The following is a 27,654-nucleotide window of genomic DNA, read 5'->3' on the forward strand; positions in this document are numbered from 1 at the left end:
AAATCTGCCTGTCAGCAATAGGAATGTGGCTGAAATTAATACATAACCCACAGGGTATAGTTTCTTTAACCCTGAATGACCTTACAATCTTATTGGACTAAGGCTGTTCACAGAGGAATTCAAAGTCTGGGCTTCTCCATACACTTGTTATCCAAATTAACTCATGATCAAGCTGCATCATTAGTTAAGCAGCGGATACAAGACAATCGACATCAACTGGACCTGAGTAAAGCTCCAACTTTTTTGGCCACAGTTAAAACAAGATATGTTCTGTCCCCTGCCACTGGGTAATAAGTAAACAAAGAAGGGCATTTACCCTTGCAAGATGCTCCATCTTGCCTTCAACTCTTGTAGAGGGTCGCTATAAGAACATTCCCCTTACATTGAGACAATGTTTTTGTGGGAGTGGTGAAATTGATACAAGAGAGGATATATTGTTCCACTGCCCTGCTTATATTGACATTCGTAGCAACTTGATTGTAGCAACTTAAAAAGTTGGCAGAACACCATGATATAGATCGAGCAAAGAGGCTGCTAAGTGATGAGTCCCCCCCAGGTGACAACTCAGCTGGCTGTTTTGTGCCACCGCCATAAAAATCCAATGTTCTAAATTAGCATAATTTTAAGTTCTATTTTATTATCTGTTTTAAATTGTATTATATTAAATGACCATTTTCTTTTGGTCTTTTATGTATTAACTTCATATAACTTGGTCTGAACAACTGTAGTAAAGTTTGGACTGAACTGAACTATACCATCTGTCACTTTGTACACTGACTCCCTCATATTTATATCACCTAGAAGAAGTTTAGTAAGGTTTTGTCTCCCATAGTCTTGATTCAGAGGTAGAACATCTGAGGTCTCAAGTTCAATCCCTGCATCTCCAGTTAAAGGATCAAGTAGTAGGTGATGTTAAAGTCCTCTGCCTGAGACTCTGGAGAGGGGCTCCCCAGAGAGCAATGGCCTGACTTAGTTAAAAGTATATTAGCTTCATGGGTTTATGTATACTTTCATTTTACAAATACTATTGGAATTATACATAAAACTATAATATAATTGTAATTAGCATCCCTTTTGTTAAATATATTGAGGCTCCAGGTACATTACACTTTACTCTATTTTACACAGGATTGTCATTCCAAAAGGAATATTGGGAATTTTAGTTTTATGACAATGCTGGGAGAGCTTGTTCAATTACTACATATCGCAAATATCCTTGACAGGAGGAATTGAAAGGAGCTGGTGCACCAAACTGATACCAGTATGCTAATGCCACTTATGGTTAAAATGGGAAGTGATAACTTTAGTCATTCTGTCATTTTAGCACAGAATCTTTGTTATATGCTACAGCAGGGGTGTCAAACATATGGCACATGGGCTGGAACTGACCCATCCAGGACACTTATCCGGCCCACAAGCAACTGATTAATTTTATTGCCAGATGATGGGGGCTGAGCATTACATCCCTATGTACTGTCCCAGTGCTAATGCAGAATGGGCAGTGGGAGTGTGGGCATGCTGTAAGGAAGATACTGTAAGAGTGTTAATATTGTAATCATGTTTGCTAGAGCTTCTCCAGGTCATTTTTTGGGGGAAACTAGAAACCAGTATCCTTCCAAAGTAGGTGCTTTCTCCAGGAGAACTGATGAGAACTGATGACTTCCTTCCCTCCTTCTTTCCCTCTTTCTTTCTCTCTCTGTCTGCCATCTTCCTGAAGATTTCCAGACTCCCACCTGGAAGTTGACAACCCAGCTAGCTGCATATGGAGGAGGAGTCAGGAATCAACCCCAGCTCTTGAGATTAGAGTCTGGTACTGTTTAATCTCTTCACCATACTGAATCTAAAGATCAAGTGGAGAGCAGGGGATGGGGAAGAGGGCTCAAACCCAGGAAGGTCACAGTGCAGGTCTATGTGCTAGTGCCCATTGTATTCCTGGGTGAGGAGGCTTTGCCTCTAGTAAAAGCTATATTTTAAAAGTCTTAAAGCTAAGTGTGTGTCTAAGTAGTCTTTAGTCAACATTAATAGCTGCTGATCAGTTTGGATTGTGCAGTTTTTTGGTGGGAATGGGGAACTGATATAACACATTTGGCAAATATTTTTGTGGTTTGGTCTACAACTAAACAGACTCAGTGATCAATTCACAATTGATCATCATTGTTGAACACAGTAAGTTCAACTGTCAGATGCAGGCAAAGCAAAATTCATGGCATCCCTAATGTAAACACTGAGATTCTCCTATGCCTCACATACAGTATTAAAGTAACATGGAGTGCACACAATGCAGGGCCCTCTCTTTGGGGTATGCAGATCACTGTTCTGTCAGCTCTCATACTCTTGTCATAGCCCTTGGCTCCAGGGGACCTACTGGGGAAACATGTATGGACACTGCGGGGTCTGGGGAAATGAAGGGAAACACAACATAAACAAGGTTGCCTGGCATTTAACTTGTGCCCTGTGAGAACAAAAAATTTAGACTGGGGATCTTGTTCCCCTCATCTTGTTCCCCTTTATGTCCACTAAATCCATAGACTCTGCCAACTTAGTAGATTTACTTTAAGTAAACATGGATAGAACTGAACTTCAGAATTTTTGGAAACTCACAACAACTGATTATGTGGGGTATTGGTCACCATTCTAGAAAAAACTCTTTTTGTGACTTCTTTAGAATACATAAAATGAACTAGGACTGGGGAGACCAAGACTGAAATTTCTCCTCAGCCTGGAAGTTCACTGGGTAATTCCTGAATAGTTACAGTCTCACAGCCTTGTGTACATCACAGTGTAAAATGGGGAAAAGACAACCAAATGTGCACCCTGAATTTCTTTGAGGAAAGATGAAAGTAACATAAGGGAGTCGATGCAGGCATACAAATTATTAGACAGGTGCATCTAAAACAATTATTTAAAATAGTGTTTTCATTTTCTGTATTGAAACTGTATTGATTTGTTTGTTCATTCAGTTATTACACTTCTTGCCATTTCTCCTCCCACTTAGTGCCCAGGCTGGGCTGGAGCACTGGTAAGAGGCTGGGACAAAATGGTAGCACATAGGTCAAGAATTCCCTTCCCTTCCCTTCCCTTCCCTTCCCTTCCCTTCCCTTCCCTTCCTTCCCTTCCCTTCCCTGCTGCCTTGAATGCTGTGATGTGCTCAAGGCACTAAATCTTGTCCCAGAATGTTGTCCCAGGATGCTTGACATTGTTGTCAGATACCCTGGAACTACATTTCATGAGATGTATCAAAATGCCACAAGGATACATCAGAAAGAAGATCAAAGATGCTGACTTTCTAGGGGAATTTCCCCTGTTTGTTAAATGGTCATTCTACCAATACAATGGGTTCTCACACTGAGAGAGCCCTTGCCATGACCCCTACAGAGCTGGTGCTGGAGTCAGAAGCCCCAGAAGCAGAACATGAGCAGTAAGAAACATCTCCTGGGAAGAGCAGGAAACTCTAGGAGATCTTTGCATGGTAAAACCCCCTGGCCCATTGGTTTCAGAGGCTGCCCCTGAGGAGCCTGGAATGTCTCTACCAGAATTTCCCTCTGCCACCTGAGGGCAACTAAGTGCCAGCACATGATCCAGCCCATAGGCCTACCAGAATCTTCCTCTACCCAGTAGGAGCAACAGAGACAGCAGGCTTGTACTATGATAGTCCTTGCAAAGACACAATACCAGATTTGCCACCTTTGCTTCAATTCCTGGATCAGGGCCAATTTCCAGTCAACATAATGCTTTATAGCAGGGGAAGTCAACCTGTGGTCCTCCAGATGTTCATGGACTACAATTCCCATGAGCCTCTGCCAGCAAACACTGGCAGGGGCTCATGGGAATTGTAGTCCTTGAACATCTGGAGGACCACAGGTTGACTACCCCTGCTTTATAGGATTCTAGCTCCAGTCAGGTAAGTCTTGACAAGATTTTTCCCCAGTGTGACTTCCAGAGTACCTGCAGCTGCTTCCTTCTCAGCCTGTTTAAACCTTGGGATAGGAGGGGAAATGTTGCTGTATTAATAGGTCCACCAGTGGTAAGCCTAGTGCTTCCAGCTCTCCACGCCTGGCCAGCCCAGGGCCAAGGGTCTGGCATCAATCAAGTGGCCCTGCCTGCTCAGGACACTCCTGGATGTCAGTCAATACAGCCCCCAGTGTGACATACCTGCAAACACACCTCAGTGCTGATAATTGTGAAGGAGTGACCTTCAGCATTTGGTACAGTAGAGATAAAACAATGTCAGATAAGGAAACAATATATTGTTATACTATTTGTATGCACGTTGTTAAGGAGACACACGGAACACCACAGCAGGACCATGCTTGAAATGGATAATTAGCATATAAATGCTACTTGTTCTTATGCCAGCTCTGTGTCTACAATCCTGATAAGCCATCTTGTTTCTTTGCATTGCAATACCATCTTGTGGTCTCTCTGGATGGCTCAGTGAGCCATTTAAATTCTCTTTCACCACAAGCATATTATTTGAGATCAAAGTAGGAATGAAATAGGAACATTGCACCCAAAGATTTGGCAGCTGACTGAGATCAAGAACTTTTCCCTCAAGGTATGTACCAGGCTGTCTGCAGTATTCTGAAATGTATGATTATCTAGTTTGGTATACAACTCATAAGGCTTCACTGTATGGCCAATCAAGCATCATTTCCCTGAGAAAATGTTCTGTGTCATGGCATACTAAACTAAATTCCCCTTATGCACCATATTCGACAGCCAGCTTGTCAAAGACAGCCTTGGCAACCATAAGCATGGAAGATATTCGATGTTAGTGGTTTAGTCTCAAAGAAATGTATTTGTTGCTATGATCTACATGACTACTTCAGCTACATGACTACTACAAGTAGCCTTTGGTCAGGCAAGAGTTATCTTTCTTCATTAGGCTGGTCAGTTTTCCTCCTACATTTTCCCCTTCTTTTATTTCCAGGGGTTTTGGTTTAGGGACTGGCTACTACCTAGCTCACTAAAAAAAATATTTGTAACCCCTCAGTACATTCATAGCCCATCTGCACACAGATATTTACTCAAATTATCAGCACCCTAGGTCTATTTCAGGCCAGGAAAATGACTTAAGCCCACTTCCCATGTAAGGCCATCAAGAGATGGGGACTCGGGGACAAAATTTGGGGGGTCCAAGTCAGATGGTGGGTCGCTGAAGCCAGCATCAAGCTGTATGCACTGAATGTGTTTGTGTTTTAAAACAGTGGTCCCCAACCTGCGGGCCACGGCCCGGTGCCGGGCCGCAAAGGCCATGGTGCCGGGCTGCGGCTCCCTCTCCCCGCCCCCCCCCGCAGTAAAAAACTTCCCAGGCCGCAAGCTTGCGGCCCAGGAAGGTTCTTATTGCGGGAGGGCAGGGAGAGGGAATCAGGGCCGGGCCACGCCCGTGCATAGGGCCGCGCCCGCAGGCCGCACCCGCACAGGCTGCGCATGCGTGCATGCACGCATGCACCATGCCCTGCCGAAATTGGTTGAGCATGGCGCATTTGCGCATGCACGGCCCGCGGGCGCGGCCCGGCCCGGCCCGCGGGCGCGGCCCGGTACGCGGGCGCGGCCCGGTGCGCGGGCGCGGCCCGGTGCGCGGACATGGCCCGCGCAGGTGCGGCCCGATGCCCTGCCAGTCCCCAGCCTCAGAAAGGTTGGGGACCACTGTTTTAAAATAAAAAATCCTGGTGCAGTTCTGATTGCAGCCACTAGGGACACAGGGAAGACAGAGCCTTTCTGCAAAGTTCACTGGAAGACTGGGGGAAAGCATTTTGTGCTCACATCCTGCTAAACCAATCAGCCAAGCCAAGGCATGCCAGGACAAGCTAATCATTGCCAGAATGCAGACTCCTCACAAGATCATTATCTATAGTTTTCCCTCTTTCTTTCTGAGCTTCTGCACAGCCAAATCTTTCAAAGGGGCAGTCCTGTATGAGTTTAATAATAGCCCCCCCCAAAAAAACCCACACTCTTTTGTTGTCTTTTCCTACCCTTCTCCAACTCTTTCCCACACTTTTCTCTTTTGTTTTGCACTATTCCTTTCATAATCTGTCAATCCTCTATCCCCACTTCTAATTTTTCTCACCCTACCGCTTATTTATTTTTCAGTCTCAGCTCTTTATCTGTCCTACTTGGAGATTTAGAATGGATTTAAAAGTAGAATAGTAGCAAACATTTGTTAATATTATAACAGATGAATGGTGCTATATTTCCCCATGATCTATCAAAGCAGTAAAAGCATGTTTCCCCTTCATGTACCTTTTAGGTGCATGATACTGGAATGTTAATATGCTTTAGTGATAACAAATGAGGAACAGAAGTTAGTATATTTATTTAATATATATATTCTGCCTTTCTTCCCAAGGGCTTCCAAGCTTGGAACCTTCTCACTTCTGCTACAAAAAGCTTTTATTCGACATAACTGATGCTTACCTTCATTCATGAACCATAATTGCCTTTCTAAGAGATGCTGAAATTATAAAGAGTGAGGGGGGAGGGAGAATACTTTTGAAAGGATTTAGCTCCCTTTATCTGTCACCAATTTGAGAGAGGTAATTAACAATAGTCACTTTTACTTGGATGCAATGTTGTGCTTAAGAGTGTATTTATCCTCTATACTAGCGATCCCCAACCTGTGGGCCATGGACCACATGTGGTCCTTCGACTAATTGGAGGTGGGCCCCGAAGGATGCCTTATCCCCCCCTCCCCCGGCCTTTTACTTCATTCCCCCCCCCACAGCCCTTTACAACACACTTCATTGTTGTGCCGTGTCTGTATCTTATTTTGAAGGGATGTTTAAACATTACCATAGCGATCAGAGAGCGTTAGGGCAGTGGTTGAGATTAGAAGAGTAAACTACCCCCCCACCGGGCCTCAGTAAAAGGCGTTGAATGGTCCCTGGTGAGTGGTCCCCGGCGTTGAGTGGTCCCCGGTGATAAAAAGGTTGGGGACCACTGCAGAGCAGTGGAAATGACTGTTATGAGCTGGTTATTAGAGTTTGATCTTCCTAGCTGTGGTGATTTTGTAATTACCAGCCTCAGGTGTATTGTGTCATAGGGCCTGCATGCTCTGCTCATATCCTGTTGTTTAGAACAAGCAGCTAGAAGGTAGGGGGAATCCCTAGAATGTTTGAAATCCACCAAAGGTTCTGAAACAGAAAGTGCTTCCTAAGCAAAGTTACACTTTTCTAAGTCCATTGAAATCAATGCCTATGAATTTCTCAAATGGTTAGTCTGACAGCTGGCTAAATTTCTAACTTACATAATCAGAAGAGTGTTTCCAATGTATTACTGTCCTCATAACAGGAAAGCCTATAACTCTAAGGTGGATCCCATGGGTTGGATCCATGGGACTTGGGCTGAGAAATTCTAGGAGTTTATGAGCCTGTAGAGCATGGGCTTTGAGGATGGGGGAAACCTCTGCAGGGTATAATGCAATGGAATTCGTCCTTTGAAATTGCCATTTCCTCCAGGAAAATGGATTTATGTGGTTTGGAGATCCATTGAATATTCAAGAGATCTCCAGGCTTCACCTGGAGTTGGAAACCTAGTTTCTTTAAAAACTGCCACCTGTGGGACAAGAGTTTCTTGACTTTTCCTCCCATGGCAGTCAGAAACGCCCCCTAAAATCCTGCTTCCCTACTCCCATAGCAGAATTTCAAGGGGGTATTTATTGTCATGCAAAGGAAGCTGAGAAAGTCACATTCCATAGTAAGAGGTCACACCTGTATGAATGCTGCACCGGATTCCACAAGAAGCGCAGTGGAATGGTGCTAGCAATATCCGAGCAGAACCAATAAGTGTTCCAAATGAGAAAAATCAGGTTACTATCCTGATGCATCAAGCAATCCAGTGAGGTATAATAGTTTAGAGTGTCAGCATCAGGGAAACCTGGGTCTGAATCCCCACTTCTGCCACGGAAGCTCACTGGGTGACCATGGGCCAGCCACACTCTCAGTCTAGCTTACTTCAAAAGGTTGTTGTGAGGATAAAATGGAGGAAAAAAATAACAATAAGCTGCTTTGGAGCCCCACTGGGGAGAAAGGCAGGGTATAAATGGAACTGTCACAGTTTCACAGGTACTGCAAAATGGAGCACTTCCACCAGGTCTTTGGTTGAGGCCAGTGCCAGTGCTAGGAACACCCTGGCTCCTCCTCAGGCCCCTTTTTTGGTCGCCAGTCTTTGTGGTTTGTAGGGGGTCTTTGTGGTTTGACACGGGGATTTTTATGGGGGTTTTATGTTGTAAGCCGCTGCAAGTCTTTGGTAAGTGGTGGGATATAAGTTTAAATAATAATAATAATAATAATAATAATAATAATAATAATAATAAAATTAAGCCAGAGAAATTGAACATCAGCCCTGGAGTTCTTGGAAGAAGAGTTGTTTTTTTATATCCCACTTTTCACTAACTGAAGAAGTTCAAAGCAGCTTACAATTGCCTTTCCGTCCCCTTCCCACAATTGACACCCTGTGAGGTAATTAGGTCTGAGAGAGCTCAGAAGAAGAAGAAGAAGATGAGTTGGTTCTTATATGTCACTTTTCTCTATCTGAAGGAGAGCAGCTTACAATTGCCTATCCTTCCCCTTGCCACAACTCTGTGAAGTAATTAGGTCTGAGAGATCTTTGACAGACCTTCTCTGTAAGAACAACTCTAACAGGACTGTGACTAGCCCAAGGTCACCCAGCTGGCTTCATGTAAAGGAGTGGGGAATCAAACTCAGCTCTCAAGATTAGAAGCCGCTGCTCTTAACTGCTACACCAAGCTTGCACTAAAGTGACTTAACAGCTGGCTCATACCTTATGCAATGGGTTCCCAGGACTGCTAATTTCACCAGCATATGAACTGAGCCTAAGCCACTCTATGTCGAATTTGCTCCATAGACCATTTTGAAGATGACCATGGATCAGGTGAAAGTAAAACTCATCCCCATGATAGCAGCTACCAAAACATAGCACCAAGCATCAAAAAGTTTACACGCCTCACAAATGGAAAGTGTCGAAGTAATTGGGAAAAAAATACATTGCCATTTAAAATAAACTTACAAAAGATGACATCCTTCCCCAAACATACACTTTGTTTAGTCAATGGTTATTTAATTTGTACGGTCTCCATATTTTTGATAAAAATAGCTTTGCCAAATATAACTGTTGATTAGTTATGTGTAACAACAGATCCAAGTAATCCTGAGTCAGCTAGAAAAATGTCTATTTTCACTTAGCTAAATTATTGTGGGGAGAGAAGAAAGTCAAGATTTTGACAGTACAGTTATCTCAAGAGGAATCCCTTTGTAAATACACTGTACATTCTAAAGCCTATATTCATTCTTAAAACCACTAAATAGCAAGCTAGTTTGAAAAAAGGTAGTCATGGAAAATAAAACAAAGAGTTGGCATACCACATGCTCTCCTAGGGAGAGCAACAAAATATAAGAGCTCTGCTGGATCGCATCATGGGTCTAGTATCCAGTTTCCAAAAATACCTACTTAGATAGTTCTACAAAATGCAAAAACAGGGCATAGAGGCCCTCCTCAGCTCTGGAGCTGGCATGAAAGCACCATGAGGAATCACTGAAATTTCCATCCCAGTATTCTCTTCAAGAGATACTTGAAACTCTCAAGGGCTTGAATGGGCTGGTTTCCACTTCCTGCTTTTTTCGTCTAGTTGACACTTAGCTGCTCTCAGTATTCTATTAAACCTATATCATTTATTTACTTCCATTGCATAAAGCCTCTGCCTCAGGGAGACTTGCAGCTTGCATGTTCTTCTGATGTTAGCTGTATCAAGATGGGAACCACCTATCAACCACAAGACCTACTAGGCAAGGGCCTTGCCCCTTTTCTGAAATATAGGGCAGATGCCACTTGGGGTCTGCGGCTCCTGAGCCACTGTGCATTACTACTATATTAGATGCATGACTGAATTACTAAATATCAATAGCAAACAATCAAGATTTACTTTCAGTGAGAACTGTTGGTCTGCATATTCATATTTTGAAATGTACCACTCGCAAGTACCACAAAAAAGTTATTACAAAATCTCAAAGATAAGTAGCACAGCATTTAGTACTCTACTGCAAAAGGAATGGCAGACCTTGTAGTCCCAGAATTCTCTCATCCCATGCTTTTTGAGCAAACATGAACAATGGAACATTTGCTTACCCTGACTTTTTGCAACACACATACAGATCTTGGAGCATACTCCAACCATTTGTTGTTGCTGTTTTGGGTTTTTAAAGAAACTGGAATTTCTAAGGGACTTCAGGATTCTTCAGATTTGTAGAAGAAAATAAGAAATATTCAAACATTCTACTTACTTATTTCATTTATACACTTCCCCTCCATTGTTCTTCCCTCCATTTAATATTAATTAGCATAGAAATGCGTTTAGGAACAAAAATAGCATTTTCAGGCATTCAAACCCTTTAAAGGTTTATGTGTGTTTATCAGTTTCCAGTCTGCAGAGTGATGGGCTACTTTACACATTATTCTTTTCTCAAAAGGAAAACCCAAAGAACAGGTCCTTGACTTGAAATACCATGAGCAGCCCCATACTATCCCATAATACACTCAACATGAAATATACTCCCTTTCCCTACCTTTGAGGAGCACCAGTGACTCTACAGAAGTAATTCTACTGCAAAAGGAATGGCAGCATGCAGAAGTTTTGGTGTGGAAAGAACTTGAAAAGAGGCAACAATTAGTAGGTGTCATTTCCAATATTATCCTCACACTAGGAGAAGAGCAGAGGCAACTAAGGCATTTCTTCCTTCCTCAGGGCACTTAAAGGGACCAAACTCTTAAGCATTTGACCTCTCCGCCTTTGTTTGGCATGCTGATAGTTTGAATGATGAAAATATTGTGTCACAGTTGCCAGCATCACATGGTATGTCCTGATGATGCCATTGGATGGCTGTGACAACAACTAGCTCTTCATAATATTTGCATTTAAGTGGATCCCTTCAATCTTAATAAATGATCCACAGTACTACTATGATGCAGTAGATGGCAGAAGAAAGCACAGAAAGGGTTTCATGAACCAGAACAGGTGCTCAAGCAAACTGAAGGCAACTATTTCTGACCTGCTATGTACAATTGAGTTATTTTATAGTACTTTTCTCTGCCTCTTTGTTTTGACAGATTAGTTTAACTGAGTGTGCCATGTCAGTCTTTTTGTCTAAACAGTTTTCTGTGGTTTTTATGTTTGTTTATTTTTAGGTATCAGTTGACTAGTATTATCTCCTGATACATTTAGTTTGAAACAATGTTGGATATGAAAATCCAGATCTTCAGAGAGCTGCAATGCTATTATGAGTTGCATAAAAGCCAGAGTTTTGCCAGATGTGTCTTCTCCCCAGCTTGTGTTGCTATGAAGCAAGAAGCTGCAACACATGAAATTTGCCTTTCTTGGCAAATTCTCTCAAGGCATGGAACCAGAACACCTCACACTTTTTATTATTTGTTTTGGTATTCATATTCCACCCTGTCTTTGCAAACACATATGTATTTGTCCTCTTGTGGCAATGTTATGGGCTAAGTTGTCATTGTAAAAGGCAGTGTGTAACAGTCAAATAAGTGTTGGATGATCTCTGCAATTCCTGTGTATGTGGTATACAATGTGAATCAGAACTTGGCTCCAGCCCTCCTTTCATGCCATTTTCCCAAGCTGAAACATTTATTTATTTACTTCATTTTACTCCCATTTTTCACCTCAGTGTGGACCCAAAGCATCTTTAATTGCTCTTCTTTCCTTTCCTCACAATGTTACCTGTGAGGTAAGCTGAATGGGTGACTAGCCCAAGATCACTCCACAAGCTTCCATAGTAGGGTGGAGATTCAAACCTGGGCCTCTGAGATGCTAGTCCAACACTCTGACTTCTACACAGCATAGACTTTGGGATCACAGGTTTCCCCAATAAGAAAAAGCATGTCCAGACTGTTTTCAGGTCAGGAAAACAGCAAAGGGGAGATGCTGAAGTCCCTTTTCCACATGTGTCACAGTCACAATTGGAATGAGTCCCTGCATATGTGCAAAATGAGGAGAAACTACAGCACATATCTGAGTGTTTCACAGGATAGGGATCCCACATCCAAGCAGTGTGCTCTCTCTAGTGTGTAAATCAACAAGAACCATCTTGTACCACGTAGCCTACAAGAACAGGCCATTGTTTCAACTGGAGTTGAACACAATTGAGAGTCAGGCAGGGGTAATATAGAAAAGTCTTTATTAATACATCTGCTTGAAACGCTCCCTCATCATCTCCTGTAATCGTTCCCTTGCCCTCTGTTTCCTTCTTTGCCCTGGGTTATTTCCCCTGCCTACTTTCTCAACTCACCCAGTTCCATATATGTTTGCCATTAGCAATGCAACCATTGCTGGACATCTTGTTCCTTGTTCTTTGTGATCTTGTTCCTCGAGCAATGTGTTGAGGTAGCAGTAGAGGCCTATCCTTTGCTAAATGTACATGTTGTTTCCCTTGGAATCACATTAGAAGAAACCAAAGAGTCATGAAGCCCACGTGTCAGAAACCCACATGTATTTCTGCCATGATTTAGTTGTTTGCCATGCTTAAACCTAAGCTGATACCCAAGGACAAATTCCCTTTTTAGTTCTCACAGTGTACCAGATGCCCTAACATTACTCCCCTCCCATTTCTCTCCCATGTCTGTTTGATCTCCCTCCTTCCCATCGTTTTCTCATCCCTAGTTGTTATCAAGATGTTGTGACTTCCTTAACATGGTATCTGTTTTATGTTCCCAGGAAGGGGGGCACTTCCCCTGAAGCCTGTATGTGTTCTCATGTAATCTGAACATTAGTTCTAACTATGTTTTAGGTGTAGTAACTTGCTTTGCTCTAATAAAAAAAACTTTTCTGAAGGTGGTTTGCTTTTCTTGGAGTGAACAAAGAACCTCACACCAGGTCTCTTCTTCAAGACCATCTATCTAGTCATTCCCCACAGATCAGCCCATTGTGTGCTACAATCCCAAACAAGGTATATCACAGGATGGTGTCTGCAAGTAAGTCACTCCAATTCTCCACCAAATGTGTACCATAAACAGAAGAGCAGATGGGGACCAAAGTCTCCACACTACTTGGCATGTTGCACCACTCCTTACTAAGTCTCTCTGTATGGCTGTGCTGTGGGAGGATGTGTAGTGTCAGACAAATGGTAACTACTTGCCTTTGAAAGCATAGCAGTAGATCAGTGGGGAAGCTTGATAACTTAATTAGTTAAAGATTGTTAATTGTACAACTGTACAGTCATTGAAAGCATCTTCAGAGAAATGGGAGGGAAGAGGGAAATGGAAAACATATTTTTAAACTTCCAGATGGAGAGGTTAAAACTATTTTTTAAAACTTCTAAATAGGAAAGCGTAAAGAATAAAGAGACTGAAGCAACTCGCTGGTGTGTTTTCAAGTGACCATATGTGGGATTATACATTCCCATATGCCCTACAGGTGCCCTTCTGTGTTCCCCAAGCAAATTACAATATACAGTGGGAATGCAAGGCTTTCTTCTCCTAAAACTGTTTACTGCATAACAATGTGTCTTGCTTTTTTAATAAAAGGGGAAATGTTAAAACACATAACATATTTGCTTTGGTTTATTTCCCACCTGAGCAAGAATGAGGTGAGAAATATTTGATTCTTACCGAGGGTGTTTTAGGAGCAGCTATCACTATAGTTGCCAAGAATCATGAAGAAGTCAATCATATTTCAGTACAAATCATCATTCTTTGCCCTTGGATGATGATGATGATGATGATGATGATGATGATGATGATGATGAGTTGCAGTGAGGAGGAAGGCACCTGGTAGGCAGCCCCACCCTACTTGCAACCTGGCCAATAGAAGATGGGAGGAGGCAAGTTTGTGCAGGTGCTGTGTTTGTATGCAGGGCCTCTTGTAAGACAGTATAACATGAGTCAGAAAAAGAAATGAATTACGGAAGTGGACAAGGAAAATACATTCATTATTTCTCATAATAATAGAACAAAAGGTATCATGATATAATTATTTTACAGTGTTTAAACTAAAAACCAAAGATTTGCCCCCACATTGTGAACAGTTTAGTTTTGTCACTCCCTGCTATTACAAATATAGATATGGGTGTCTTGATTACTGGTGAACCTGGATGATTTCTTGACCTGGGGGAGGGGCTTTAAATTTAATAGAAAGTATCAGAAATGATTGTATCAAGAAGCTTGTTTTGGATACTTCGTACCTTGCCAAAATAAGTGTCATGACTGACTAGTATATTACAGAAATCAGGTCTCTTTCCACTAACACATTAACTATATCAGAAAAACCAGATTAATTTTGAAGCTGACTAGCCAATACTGGGATTTTTCAATATATTTCTCTGGTGTCATAAAATGTTATGAATTACCAGTAAGGCTAATTGCTTTCTGATATTTTGGTATAACTGGCAGAGCCCTGAATCACTGATGAACAAATTCAAGAAAATGCTGTGAAAACACATCACATTTATTTGGCAGATTTTTGAAAGACATATACCCGAGAACCATAATTAAACATTGACTTAATAGTGGGCACACTTGGTAGCAGTGACCATGTGCTTTTGGAATTTTCAAGCATGGGAAAGAGAAAACCTTTACGTAGTCGTACGTATAGACTGGACTTGAGGAAAGCTGATTTTCACAAAGGTATGTTGCGTAGAGTCCCGTGGTCAGAAAGACTTAAACAAATGGGAGTCCAAGAGGGCTGGGAGTTTTTAAAAAGTGAAATACCAAAAGCTCAATGACAAACAATTCCCTTGAGAAGAAAAGATGGAAAGAGCCTAAGGAAGCCAAGTTGGCTCCATAAGCAGTTGTCAAAAGATTTGAGGAATAAAAAAGAGTCATTTAGGAAATGGAAGGAAGGCCTTGTTACCATGGATGAGTATAAACAAATAACCAATAATTGTAGGGGGAGTGTTAGAAAAGCTAAAGCTTAGGCTAGCAAGAAATGCTAAATGTAACAAAAAAGGCTTCTTTAGTTATATTTCAAGCAAGAAAAAGAATAGGGACACCATAGGACCACTGCGAGGACAAGAAAGTGAAATTATAACAGATGATGAAGAGAGGGCTGAACTGCTTAACTCCTATTTCTCCTTGATCTTCTCTTGTGAGGGAAATAGTGATCAATGTAGCAAAAATGTAACACAACATGGGGGACGGGAATGCTGGCCTAGGATCACTGCTGAAACAGTCCACAAACACCTAGTTTCTTTAAATGAAACAAAGTCTTCTGGGCCAGATGAACTGCATCCAAGGGTACTAAAAGAACTTGCAGATGCCATCTCTGAACCTCTGTCAATTATTTTTGACACTTCTTGGAGAACAGGTGAGGTGCCAGATGATTGGAGGTGGGCAAATGTTGTCCCCATCTTCAAGAAAGGGAAAAAGGAGGATCTAGGTAATTATCGACCTGTCAGCTTGACACCTGTAGCTGGCAAAATTTTGGAACAAGTAACCGAACACTCAGTCCTTGAGCAGCTGGAATTGATAGCTGTGATTTCTAAGACTCAGCATGGGTTATGCAAGAGCAAGTCATGTCAGACCAACCTTATTTCTTTTTTTGAGAAAGTGACTAACTTGCTGGATCAGGGGAATGCCGTGGACATAGTTTATCTGGATTTCAGTAAAGCTTTCAATAAGGTTCCACATGATATTCTTGTTGACAAATTGGTAAAATGCAGTATGGATCCTAATTCTGTCAGGTGGGTCAATAACTGGTTGACAGATCATACCCAAAGGGTACTTGTTAATGGTTCAGCATCCTCTTGGAGAAGAGTGATAAGTGAAGTTCCCCAGGGATATGTCCTGGGGCCTGTATTGTTCAACATATTTATAAATTATTTGGATGAGAGTTTAAAGGGGATACTTTAAAATTTTGCAGATGATACTAAACTGGGAGAGGTAGCAAACACAACCGAAGACAGAATCAGAATACAGGATGATCTTGATAGGCTCGAGAAGTCGGGTAAACTGAATAAAATGAAGTTCAATAGGGACAAATGTAAAGTTCTGCATTTAGGTAGGAAAAACCAAATACACCAATATAAGATGGGGGAGACTTGTCTTGGATGTAGCATGTGTGAAAAGGATTTAGTAGTCTTAGTAGACCATACATTGAACATGAGTCAGCAGTGTGACTCAGTGGCTAAAAAGGCAAATGGGATTTTGGGCTGTATCAAACGGAGTATCGTGTCCAGATCACGGGAGGTGATGGTATCGCTTTATTCTGCTCTGGTTTGGCCTCACGGAGTACTGTGTTCAGTTTTGGTCACCCCAATTGAAGAGGGATGTTGACAAACTAGAACATGTCAAGAATAGGGCAACAAAGATGGTGAGGGGTTTGGAGACCAACACGTATGAAGAAAGGTCGGGGGAGCTTGGTCTGTTTAGCCTAGAGAGGAGATGACTGAGAGCGGATCTGATAACCATCTTCAAGTATTTAAAAGGGTGCCATATAGAGGATGGAGCAGAATTGTTGTCTCTTACCCCGGAGGGACAGACCAGAATGAATGGGATGAAATTAATTCAAAAAAAATTCCATCTAATCATCCAGAAGAAGTTCCTGACAGAGTGGTTTCTCTGTGGAACAGGCTTTCTCGGGAGGTGGTGGGTTCTCCATCTTTGGAAATTTTTATACAGAGGCTAGATAGCCATCTGACGGAGAGGCTGATTCTGTAAAGGCAAAGGGATGGCAGGTTACAGTAGATGAGCGATTGGGATGTGAGTGTCCTGCATAGTGCAGGGGGTTGGACTAGATGACCCATGAGGTCCCTTCCAACTCTATTATTCTATGATTCTATGACTTGCCTTTCGTTTAATTTCCAATCAATAATACTGTCTAGTTTTTCCCCCATTTTGTACTCTGGCTATGACCTTGTTGATTTTTATGAGATGCCTCCACTGGATCATCATAACCTTTTCAAATTTTCCCTCTCATGCTTCCTTCTTTTATTCCTTGGCCACTTTCTTTGCCAGCAAGGAACAAAGACTCTGTTGTTTCCTGCTACCCTGCTTGAACCCTTGTATCTAAGTTAGGGTAAGCATAGGTCATAAATGCTATCAGAGCCTTCTTGTCACATGTTAAAACTATGGACGGATTTCCTTCTTTCCCACCAATATATATATAATAGAAGAGAGAGGAAAATGGTGTTAGCCACTTTGGGTGCCCACTGAGGTTTCGGTATAAATGAAAGAAAGAAAGAAGGCAACATATATAAGTGTCCTGTGCTTTCACAGCAGTCAATCCAAAAAGATTGAGGCTGGGACAAAATGATTTGTTCTTGGGGACTTTAGCCCTAAACCTGGCACTCTAACTGCTACATCACTCTGTCTTTCCTGAAGGGACCTTTCTCTTTTAACACTCAGCTTTAAAATCTACTAATCCTCTTTTGCTTTGACAACAAAACTTTGAGATTTCCTATGCAGTGTTCTTATGTTACTAATACACATTTTCATCAAGCAATCATGGCAAACCTAAGTGCTACAGAATTTGTTTTTAACTTTATTCATCTGATGAAATGCTGAGATTGAATTGCCACTTATTTAGATTGAAGGGGGGTTATGTAAGGCTCTGCCAAGTTCAGTTACTCATAAAACTTTATAGATCATTAACTTTTCTTTTTTATTCAACCTTTGAAGTATATTTTAGCCAACATAGTTGTCACTTGTTTTCATGCCTACAGTACCCATAAAACCGCAGAGAGGTATCTTCAAAGGGCTTTTGTATGTGTGTATGTGAGCAATGTAAAAAAGAACAGCAATCCAATACTTTCTTGGAGACAGGTCCCCCTCTGTCCACTGTGGCTCACTGTCATAGAACAGTTCACGGATTGCAGCCAAAGTGTCACTTCAGAATATGCACCGACCACACTGAAGAGCTGCAGTTTTTGCTGCCCGCTATGCTTTCCACTATGCAGGCACACATTTAAAATATCTCTTTCCACTAACACATTTTGCATGGTACAGACTGTTAGTTTTGCAGAACACTCGGCTGCCAAAGCTAAGGCACTTCATAGTAATGACATTGTAATTTAATTCCAAAGAAGTATGAAGGCCAACTAAACTGAAGCTGATGGCCAGTCCTGGTTCATGATGGGCTCTGGCAGAACCCCAGTCCTGCTTGTGAAGGTTTGTTAAATTCTGGAAATAAATGAAGCATAAATGTTATAAATTCTTCACATGTTCTTCAGATCATAGGCATACACATTTTTTGGTATTCCCATTTCCTGTAGATAACCATATATAGCCTCAGAATGATGACTTACTTGGTCCACAGAGTAGAGTGGGTGGTTTTGCATAATCAGAACACCACTATTTGCTCTCCACCCTGAGAAGCATATAAATGAGAGATTTAAGAAAACTGTTTTCTGATAATAAAAGCACTGGCAGTTTTTTTTCCCCAAGTGGACATCCAGCTGATGTGGAAGTTATATTCCATCAATATATGTATGGGGAAAGTACGCTACCCACAGTGGTCCCAATATTATTGGTTACAATTTTGCATGAATGGACCAATTCATGTATGCACCAGCTCTGGTACACACTAGAGTTGCTAACCTCCAGGTGATAGCTGGAAATTTCCTATTACAACTGATCTATTACAACAGAGATCAGTTCACCTGAAGAAAGCAGCCACAGAAAGGTGGAATCTATGGCTTTCTACCTAACTGAAGTCCCACGCCTCTCCAAATATCGCCCTTCTCAGGTTCCATCCCCAAATCTCCATGTATTTCCCAACCTAGAGCTGGCAACCCTAGTAACCAACAGATACCCACATTTATTGAGGACATGTATTTTTGCATGCCAAAGTTGGAAAAATGTGGGTGTTGTCATGTGAACAGGAATTGGCCCCTATGTGTACTGGAAGGATAGTATTTGCACATTCTCCTGTTACATGTGGCTTGAATGTCTGTAATGACTTTAATGGGTTTATATCTCACCAGTATTATTTCAGTTTCAGTAATTTCCGCTATGTTTCTGGATCCAACTCAACATGCTGGTCTTCATTTTTAAAGCCCTTAATGATTTGGAATCAGGGTACATTAAGGGCTGCCTGTTTAGAGATGTCAACTTTCAGTTGGGCCCTGGGATTCTCTCAAAATTACACCTGAAATCCAGAGGAGATGGCAAGTTCAGAGTGCAAACTCTATGATATTCCTTAGATCAGGCTTTCTCAATGGGGATTTCATGAAACCATGGAATGTCATTGTGGCCCCAGAAGGGTTTCCCCAATTGGGTGGGTGGTAATTAATTTGTATATATTTAATTTAATTTCTTTTTAAAATTTTTGTCATATGATCATATATGGTTATGTAGACCTATAAATCTCGCCCATCAAAAATGGTCAATGATGGGCTTGGAGGGAGTGGAAAGGGAAAAGGCCCCAGTCATAAAAATTCTTGCTGGCTAAGGTTCATTGCACATGGTAGCAAGTGGAGTCCAGAGAAGTTAGTACTCTCATTTTAACTTAACTGCAGAAAGGGGGGGGAGCAATGGAGTGGCAGGCGCCTGTCCCAGCCCTGTTGCCAGCCCAGTAGAGTGGGCCACTGGGCCATTTCTGGTGTTGGGGTTGCGGTGGGCAACAGTTCATGATGTCACATTTGGTGGGAGTGTCTGGGTGATTTCACTCCTGATGACATATGATTTCCAGGGATGTGGCAGGAAAGTGTGGCCTGCTGACATCACTTCCATGGTTTCTTGGTGCCTAAAGAATCTTTCAGTGAGTTCTCAATAGAAAAAAGGTTGAGGAAAGATGCCTGAGATTCTAGATTAAATCCCTTCCCGATTCACCCCTCTATAGGTACAGCGCTAAAATCTGCTGATATTTCCAGTACCCCATACCTGCTCCAACATGAGCCTAGCATACACCCAGATCATCAGAAGAAGCTTTCTCCATGTTCCCATAAATGTTTGTTGTGTGGTCATATGGAATAAGATTTTCCTGGTGGCAGCAGGACACAGAATTTTTCTCTCTTGGCCTCATAAGACACACCTTATGAGCCTTTAGAAGACTAGGAAAAATCATTTTCTTTGAGCAGGCTTTTGGTTTGGATTAGTTTTGGTTTGGTTTTGGCTAGCATTGTTCTGATAGTTATCAGCTGAGCTATTCTGCCTTGACTTGTTAACTGTACAGTATTGTATTGTATGCTGTTTTTTAAACATTATATTGTATCAGCTTGAGAAGGGACTGCCTAACAAAAAGCCAGAAAATGTTGAGTTTTCATTGTGTTGTGTGTTAATGCCATTAAACTGCTTCCTACTTATGAGGAAGAATTGCTTCTTATATGCTGCTTTTCTCTACCCGAATGAGTCTCAAAGCGGCTTACGATCGCCTTCCCTTTGACCGTTTACATACTGGAGGTTTCATGTTGGGCTGCAAGCTGGAGTTTTAGTTTTAGTTGTGGCAGGCTGCCCCACTTCTTCCTGCACCCACATGGAGGAGCATTTTGTCTGGTGCGCTTCATCTGCCCCTGATTTGTGCTCCTGCATTGCAGTGAAGTTCTTGGTCAGTCTTGCAACCTGAACACTACCCATTATGGGTAATTAATCTGTTTTATCTCTTCACATGTGCATTTCAAAATGGATACCAATGGTGGGAAGCGTGGTGTAGAGACAGCTGAACGTTAGGATGTGTTATAATCCAACATTCTTTTTTCAAACATTTTGGAGCCATGTTGGTTCCAGGCCACAGAGTTTCTGTCTAGAAACAGGGCTGCCAATACCTGCTTGGGACATTCCTGGAGATCTGAGGACATTACTGGGGAGTGGTGGAGTTTGGGGATGGAAGGAATCTGAACAAGGATATAATGCCATACAGTCTTATCTCCAAAGATGAAACTTCCTCCATGGGGACCTGATCTCTATAGCCCTCTGTAGTCTTGGAGGTGTGACTGTCAAGAGGCTATTCTACCCCTGAGAGGGAAAAGCAATCTTCAGATGATACATCCCAGGCACTATGGGAGTGCTGCACCAGTATCAAATCATCTTCATATTGCCAGCTACAGAACAAGCTGTGTGTTAAGGTCTGACATTTGTTTGCTACGGTTAGTCATGACACAGTTATATTTTGTCAGCTTTACACAACATATACATAATATAGTCAATCAACTGCTGGATTCTGGAACCTGTTCCTTTCCTGGCAGGGCCAAAATATAATTTGTCTGGGCTCAGTACAAACCTTCAACAAGAACACCCTCCCCAGTTCCTTTGCATATGCATCCATAATCTCATGAGTCATGATCACTAACATCATGAAGGTACCGTTGTGGCTGTGGCCTTGCGGCCCAGGCCATCTTCTCCACTACCAAGGCTTGAGTTTGGTATCTTACAAACCCATTATCCTGATGTTTTGATGTTCAGGTTCTCTGCTTTATAAAATTCTGATATTATTCTAATACTAGCCGTAAAGCCCATTGCACCTAGGGATGCAATGGGTGCTAAAGGACCCCCCCCCCCCACAGAAGTGTCACCGCCAGCTGTGCTGGCTCACCCGTGCCTGTCTATCTTGCACTGGGCTGTGTCTGTGGGGTGAACGCGGGCTCAAAAGGGTTCTGCACCTCTCTACCACCCTCTTTGGCATGCGAGCCCTACCAGAGGCAGAAGCTGCCGTGTCTCTAGGTAGGAAAGACAAAGTGGAGGAGCTCCTCCCTATAAAGCATAGTTTCCCAGCCCTGACCAAAAGAAAGGTTTGTCCTCCCAGTCCTTTTGGAATGATCTGGTGCATCTCCTATTCAAGTACCATTTCCACAAGCCACTGCAAAAAATGGATCGTAATTTTTCCATAACAGGAGGGGCTGTCCACAGCATTCCACCCCCACCCCCGTGATCCTCAGGCTTCACATGCCCCTCCTCCCCAAGGGTCAAAGCTGAGTTTTGTGTTCCTCCTCACAAGTCTTCTGTGATCTCTCCCCCCACCTCCAAACTCAACTATTTTTTGAAGTCAAGACCAGGCCCCATCCCAAGGGGGAAAGTATTGGAAGTGTCCCAACGTTTTGTACGTGCATGCACAACCCCCAGAAGCACACGCACATGCAGGGGTGCTGGTGACCAGGCAGGGATTCCACAGGCTGCCCACCCACTCGTGAGGTGGGCCTTGGGGGGGAGGGAAGATGCTCACTGTACAAGAGAAATCAGGCAGGAGTTCTACCCCCAAAAAAACCATTGTCCTCTTAGTCCGTTTCCACTCCTAGTGATTTCTGCTGTAATGGCCTGGCCCCACAGGCCACCACCGCCCCTGTCTCGGCCATGGGACTGCTATCCCCAGGGATGCTACCTCAGCAGCACAGCCACCTGTGGTGGCGAGGCTCACAGGAGGCGGCAGCCGGGCGTAAGCTGTGGCCTCTGTCAGTAGCACCTCCACCATTGTGGGGCCATCACCTCCAATAGATAAAAGTAGTAAATCCACTTTTTGTGATTTCCCTCATCCCGAGGCAAATCTGGGCAAAACTTGAGCCAGCCCCTGGACAGCATGGGGATGCAAGCGATGTAATGTGGAGGGGGCTCTAAAACCCACCAGCAACCAGAGGCTATTCAGGGGTAGATTCCTTGTGCGAAAATGGTGTGACATTCTTTCATGTTAGCCTGCTGAAAAGTTCAACAGCTAAATATCTCTGAAATGTAAATTTGCCAACCATGGACTATCAAAAATAGAATTCAACAATTACATTAATTCAAAAGGATTAATTAAGAAAAAAAATCTTATCCCTGTGTTTGAAGGTCTGTTGGAATGTAATTTATTTTATTTGGAATCCCTTAGAGACTTTTTAAAAAAATCTGCAATGCACCTGGATAAGTCACATATAGTAAATCAGCAACGAATTTCAAAGGTTCTGTTTCTTTTGTCTGAGAACAGCATGCATGTGTCATGTTTTTTATTCTTTATAGAATTGATATGTAGCATCTATGCTGTGTTGAGTGCAATGATTACTCAATAAATCTTTTGGAAAGTTCACAACTTTCTAATTTATCTCAGTTCTTATTGCAATATACTAGGCTCACACTATTCTCTTTGAAGCTTAGAATGCATTGTTCTTTTTAAAAGTTTTCCAAAGTTATGTCATTTTTTTCTACATAATGAGACTAGCACCTGCTCATGACTGAACTACTTCTTGGCATAGATTTGCTGTCATGCAACAGTAATTTCTCATTTCTCCCATACATCCATAGCCAACAGGTTTCAGAGATGGCATCAGAGCCAGCTGAAACAGAGAAAACAGAAGGGTCAATGACTTGGAGTAAAGCAGTACCATCCCCTCCTGTGATCTGGACACGATACTCCGTTTGATACAGCCCAAAATCTCATTCGCCTATTTAGCCACCGAGTCACACCACTCACTCATGTTCAATGTATGGTCTTCTAAGACTCCTACATCTTTTTCACACATACTCCTGCCAAGACAAGTCTCCTCCATCCTATATTGGTGTATATGTTTTTTTCTACCTAAATGCAGAACTTTACATTTGTCCCTATTGAACTTCATTTTATTTAGTTTAAACCAGATCTCAAGCCTATCAAGATCATTCTGTATTCTGATTTAGTCTTCTGTTTTGTTTGAGACCCCTCCCAATTTAGTATCATCTGCAAATGTAATAAGTACCCCTTCTAATCCCTCATCCAAATTATCTATAAATATGTTGAACACAGGCCCCAGGACAGATCCCTGGGGCACTCCACTTGTCACTCTTCACCAAGAAGATGCTGAACCAATAACAAGTACCCTTGGGGTACGATCTGTCAGCCAGTTATCGATCTGCCTGACAGAATTGGGATCCATACTGCATTTTACCTATTTGTCAACAAGAATATCATTTGGCACCTTAACAAAAGCTTTACTGAAATCCAGATAAATTATGTCCACAGCATTCCACAGCATTTTAAGGTACCCTTTAAAAAAGTCTTGTGTCCATTTTTTTTCCTGGATGTGATATAATAGCACAGGTTTGGAGTTGGTTTTGACTAAACAGAACTCCTTCCTACCTCACACCACTGTAATTCAGAGGAAACGAAGCTGGGGAGATCTGGCCACAGACTTCTCAGGATTTTGCCTATTTTTGATATGAATCTCTCTTGGAACTATAGTTAAAAACTGTAGTTAAAAAATGGGGAAAGAAGTATGAGTTCCTTGTGTTACTCTTCTTTTATAATGTTTGACTCAGCTAAGGGAGAGAGAACTTTGTCAGACTTGTTTTATCCTAGTCAGGAAAGTGTTGGAAATGTCAATATACTTTAGGAAACGTTCCCCCCTATAAAACAGTAACATTTCTCCCAGAATCTCCCCACAGGTATCTTCATGCTTGTCAGTCAAAATTAATCTTGAGCCATCAAACAAACATAGTAAGGCACTTCTGGCTCCATTGCAATTAAATAAGAAGAAACCAGTGTTATCAGTAGCTGGCCATACTGATTTTCTCAACTCATGAAACTGGATGCCTGTTTCCTTGGCTGGACTAGAGGTACCTGTGTTGTGTATAACCAGGTGAAACTTGAACCCACAATTTTCAGAACTGAAGGGATGTGCTTTAATTATGTAACTATTATGCTTTGAGAGCCTCTTGTGGCACAGAGTGGTAAAGCAGCCGTCTGAAAGCTTTGCCCGTGAGGCTGGGAGTTCAATCCCAACAGCCGGCTCAAGGTTGACTCAGCCTTCCATCCTTCCGAGGTCGGTAAAATGAGTACCCAGCTTGCTAGGGGGGGGGGGGTAAACGGTAATGGCTGGGGAAGGCACTGGCAAACCACCACGTATTGAGTCTGCCATGAAAACGCTAGAGGGTGTCACCCCAAGGGTCAGACATGACTCAGTGCTTGCACAGGGGATACCTTTACCTTTACCTTTATTATGCTTTAATTACGTGATTATGATGTCATTTGATATATGCTGAAAATCAGCTTCTGCATCTCCAAAGGAATTTGAATAGGGATACTTTCTTTGATTGTAAGTCTGTATCAGATTCCCTTGCTCTTTCCTGGTTGGCTGGTGACAAATTAATACTATAAGATGCAGAGTTGCCATGATGACATAGTGGGCAAAAGCAATTTGTCATCTTGGCTTGGGCATGGTGGTACAATTTCAATAGGATTAGACCATCAAACAGCCACAGGAGACTTTACTACCTTTCTCTTTGGTATTCAGCTTGGCTTAGAGAACAGATTGATGAATGGAAGAACAAAATTCATTTTTAAAGTTCCATCTCCATTTAAAGACCTGGTGCTGGTATAAATAATTGAAAGATCCACAAAATCAGCAACAGCAGATACAATAATTACGGCTTCTTGATTTCTGTGGTAAAATACCTTATACCAGTGGTCCCCAACCTTTTTATCACCGGGGACCGGTCAATGCTTGACAATTTTACTGAGACCCGGGGGGGGTAGTCTACTAGAGGAGCCATCATTGGATAGCGCCAGAGGGGCGGGCTTAGCTAGCGGCCGCCATGGCTCCTCTGATTGGGCAAATGGACGAGAAGGACAGGGGAACAAGCTGTCCTCTGTTTCTTTTCGCCATGGTCATTGAAGGCAGCAGGCATGAACCTCATTGCCGTGAAGTTGTGTGGGCTGCCCTGGGAATAAGGCGCTCCTGGACATGAGATGAGGGAGTCCTAGTCAGAGCAGGAATGGAGAAGGGGAGCTTTGTGACCTGGACTTCTGCAAGGTTGGGTCGACGTACGTGGGCTGAAGCACCTAATTTCTTAGACAGAGCCGCAGCCCAGTACCGACTGATATACGGAACAATACAGGTCCCTGGACTGGGGGTTGGGGATCACTGCCTTAAACCCCATTGTTAGTTACAGTCCAAAAGGAGAATAATTTGATTTGCACTTGGTAGAGACTCAGACATTATAGAACACTTTTTGTTGGTTGGCAATGCATTAAGAGAAGGAGGTATTCTCCTTCCAAAAACAGAGCTATTAAGTGCAATAGAAATAAACAACCTTAGCCATGGGCATCCAGAGTACCACCTAATGGTTATAACTAATGGCTATACCTAGCTGCAGGTGGCTCAAGGACAGCAGAGATTTTCTTGCAGGAAGGAAGAGGGGGGAAAGTCTGCAAAATGGGGGAGGAGGAGGAAACCAGGGCAAGAGTATAAAACCCTTGAGCACATTGAAGAAAGACTGTTAGCCATTTTAAATATACCAAGGAAGAAGGGATCACTTTTGTCGCCAGAAAACATGACCACATGGTGCTGAGATCACAAAGCAGTAAACTCAAGGCACTTAAAACCGTGTAATGGATGATTGCCAAATGCTTGTAATTCCTGCAATTATATTTCCTGTCTTAATATGTATGGAGCAAGAGTTTAGAAGATTGTACTTTAATCTAATTTCCCTTTATGCTTGCTCATTTCATTACATTGACATAGACTGTATATGCTTCTTATTGTCTTATTACATTTATTTTAAACTGTAGATACTAGGAACTAAAGCTGGGACCTTCTGCATGCCAAGCAGATGCTCTACCACTTAGCCACATACAGTCTTCTAATGTATTGGGATAGATTAAAATGGCAGCCATTTTGTGATGGCCCTTTCTCAAAATTTTCATGAAGAATAAATAGGTTTGGGGATAAATAGGTTTGGGGAGCCCTGGCATTTCCCATTACAACTAGCCGCAACAGGGAGTGCCATTGTTTGGTACGTGTGCATCAACCTTGTCATGACAGAAAATGTGGCAGCAAAATGTTTCTGAATTTTTGTCCAGTAGAGAGTTCTGTTTATAGCAAAGATAGCTCCAATATATCACAGAAAGACTCTTTCACACAGTTTGAAAGCTACCACATCACATACACATTTTCAGTGGTATGTACTATGCCTGTGATCTAACCAAAACAGTTTACTTTAAAAAAACATAATATATATTTTCACTCTGAATCTGGTTATAACTATTGGAAAGTCACATAAAGCAACACTTAACTGGATAATCATCACTCCCTTAAAATATGTAACTGCTTGGTCCTTTGGGAAAGGGGCTAAACATTTGAGAACAGCAATTCCAGGGTCCCTTTGTGTATACTAACAAATTTCCTATATGACATCATTGCAGATCTCTTCCAAAAAAGCAAAAGAGGGATAGAATGAGGATAGTGGCTCAGCAAATATAAACATCTCGTAAATAGGGACAGTTAAGAATGTATGAACTAGGTGGGTTTCAAGGGCAATGCACAGATACATTTGATATAATAGATGCATCCATGTGATAAGAAGGGGGAAATCTTTAAAAAAAATAATTGGACAGTCAGTTCAGAAACTTTTCCAACACTATTTCAACTCTTTGGCTTTTGAGATATCTGGAAAACTTGCAAAATGAAGTTATCCCATGAAAAGATTAATCCCTCTGATCTGGAAAGGCCAATACAAATACCACAAAGCCAGCTGTTTAGATTTCTTGTTCCAACTGAAAATACAAAAAGCAAAATGAGTTAAGACATCCCAGGCATTACAAAAAGTCAGTGACTTCAGAACATTTTGGACTTTTTCCCCCAAGAAGGGCATATCCATACTAACAACTGAACTATCAAACATCAAGTCATCCTCTCAAAAGATTTCTATTCATTTCAAACATCAGTGATATTACTATACTCTTTTGCCATAGCTTGTGGGGAAAATAGAGTTCCACTTTGACCTTTTTTGTAGGTGAGCATATTTACTGAACAAATT

At 42.1% G+C, this 27,654-nt stretch overlaps 1 protein-coding gene across 1 annotated transcript in view; it reads right to left on the reverse strand.

Moving 5' to 3' along the window:
- TSPAN8 (tetraspanin 8) overlaps positions 1-10,770 on the reverse strand; it is a 55,291-nt gene extending 44,521 nt beyond the window's left edge. Inside the window, exon 1 of the mRNA XM_077338819.1 lies at positions 10,581-10,770. The gene's annotated coding sequence lies outside the window, so the exon portion shown is untranslated. The remainder of the gene's footprint in view (positions 1-10,580) is intronic.
- Between the last annotated feature and the right edge of the window lie 16,884 nt (positions 10,771-27,654).

The sequence above is a fragment of the Paroedura picta genome, chromosome 5 (genome assembly GCF_049243985.1).
Source record: "Paroedura picta isolate Pp20150507F chromosome 5, Ppicta_v3.0, whole genome shotgun sequence".
NCBI classification, from domain to species: domain Eukaryota; kingdom Metazoa; phylum Chordata; class Lepidosauria; order Squamata; family Gekkonidae; genus Paroedura; species Paroedura picta.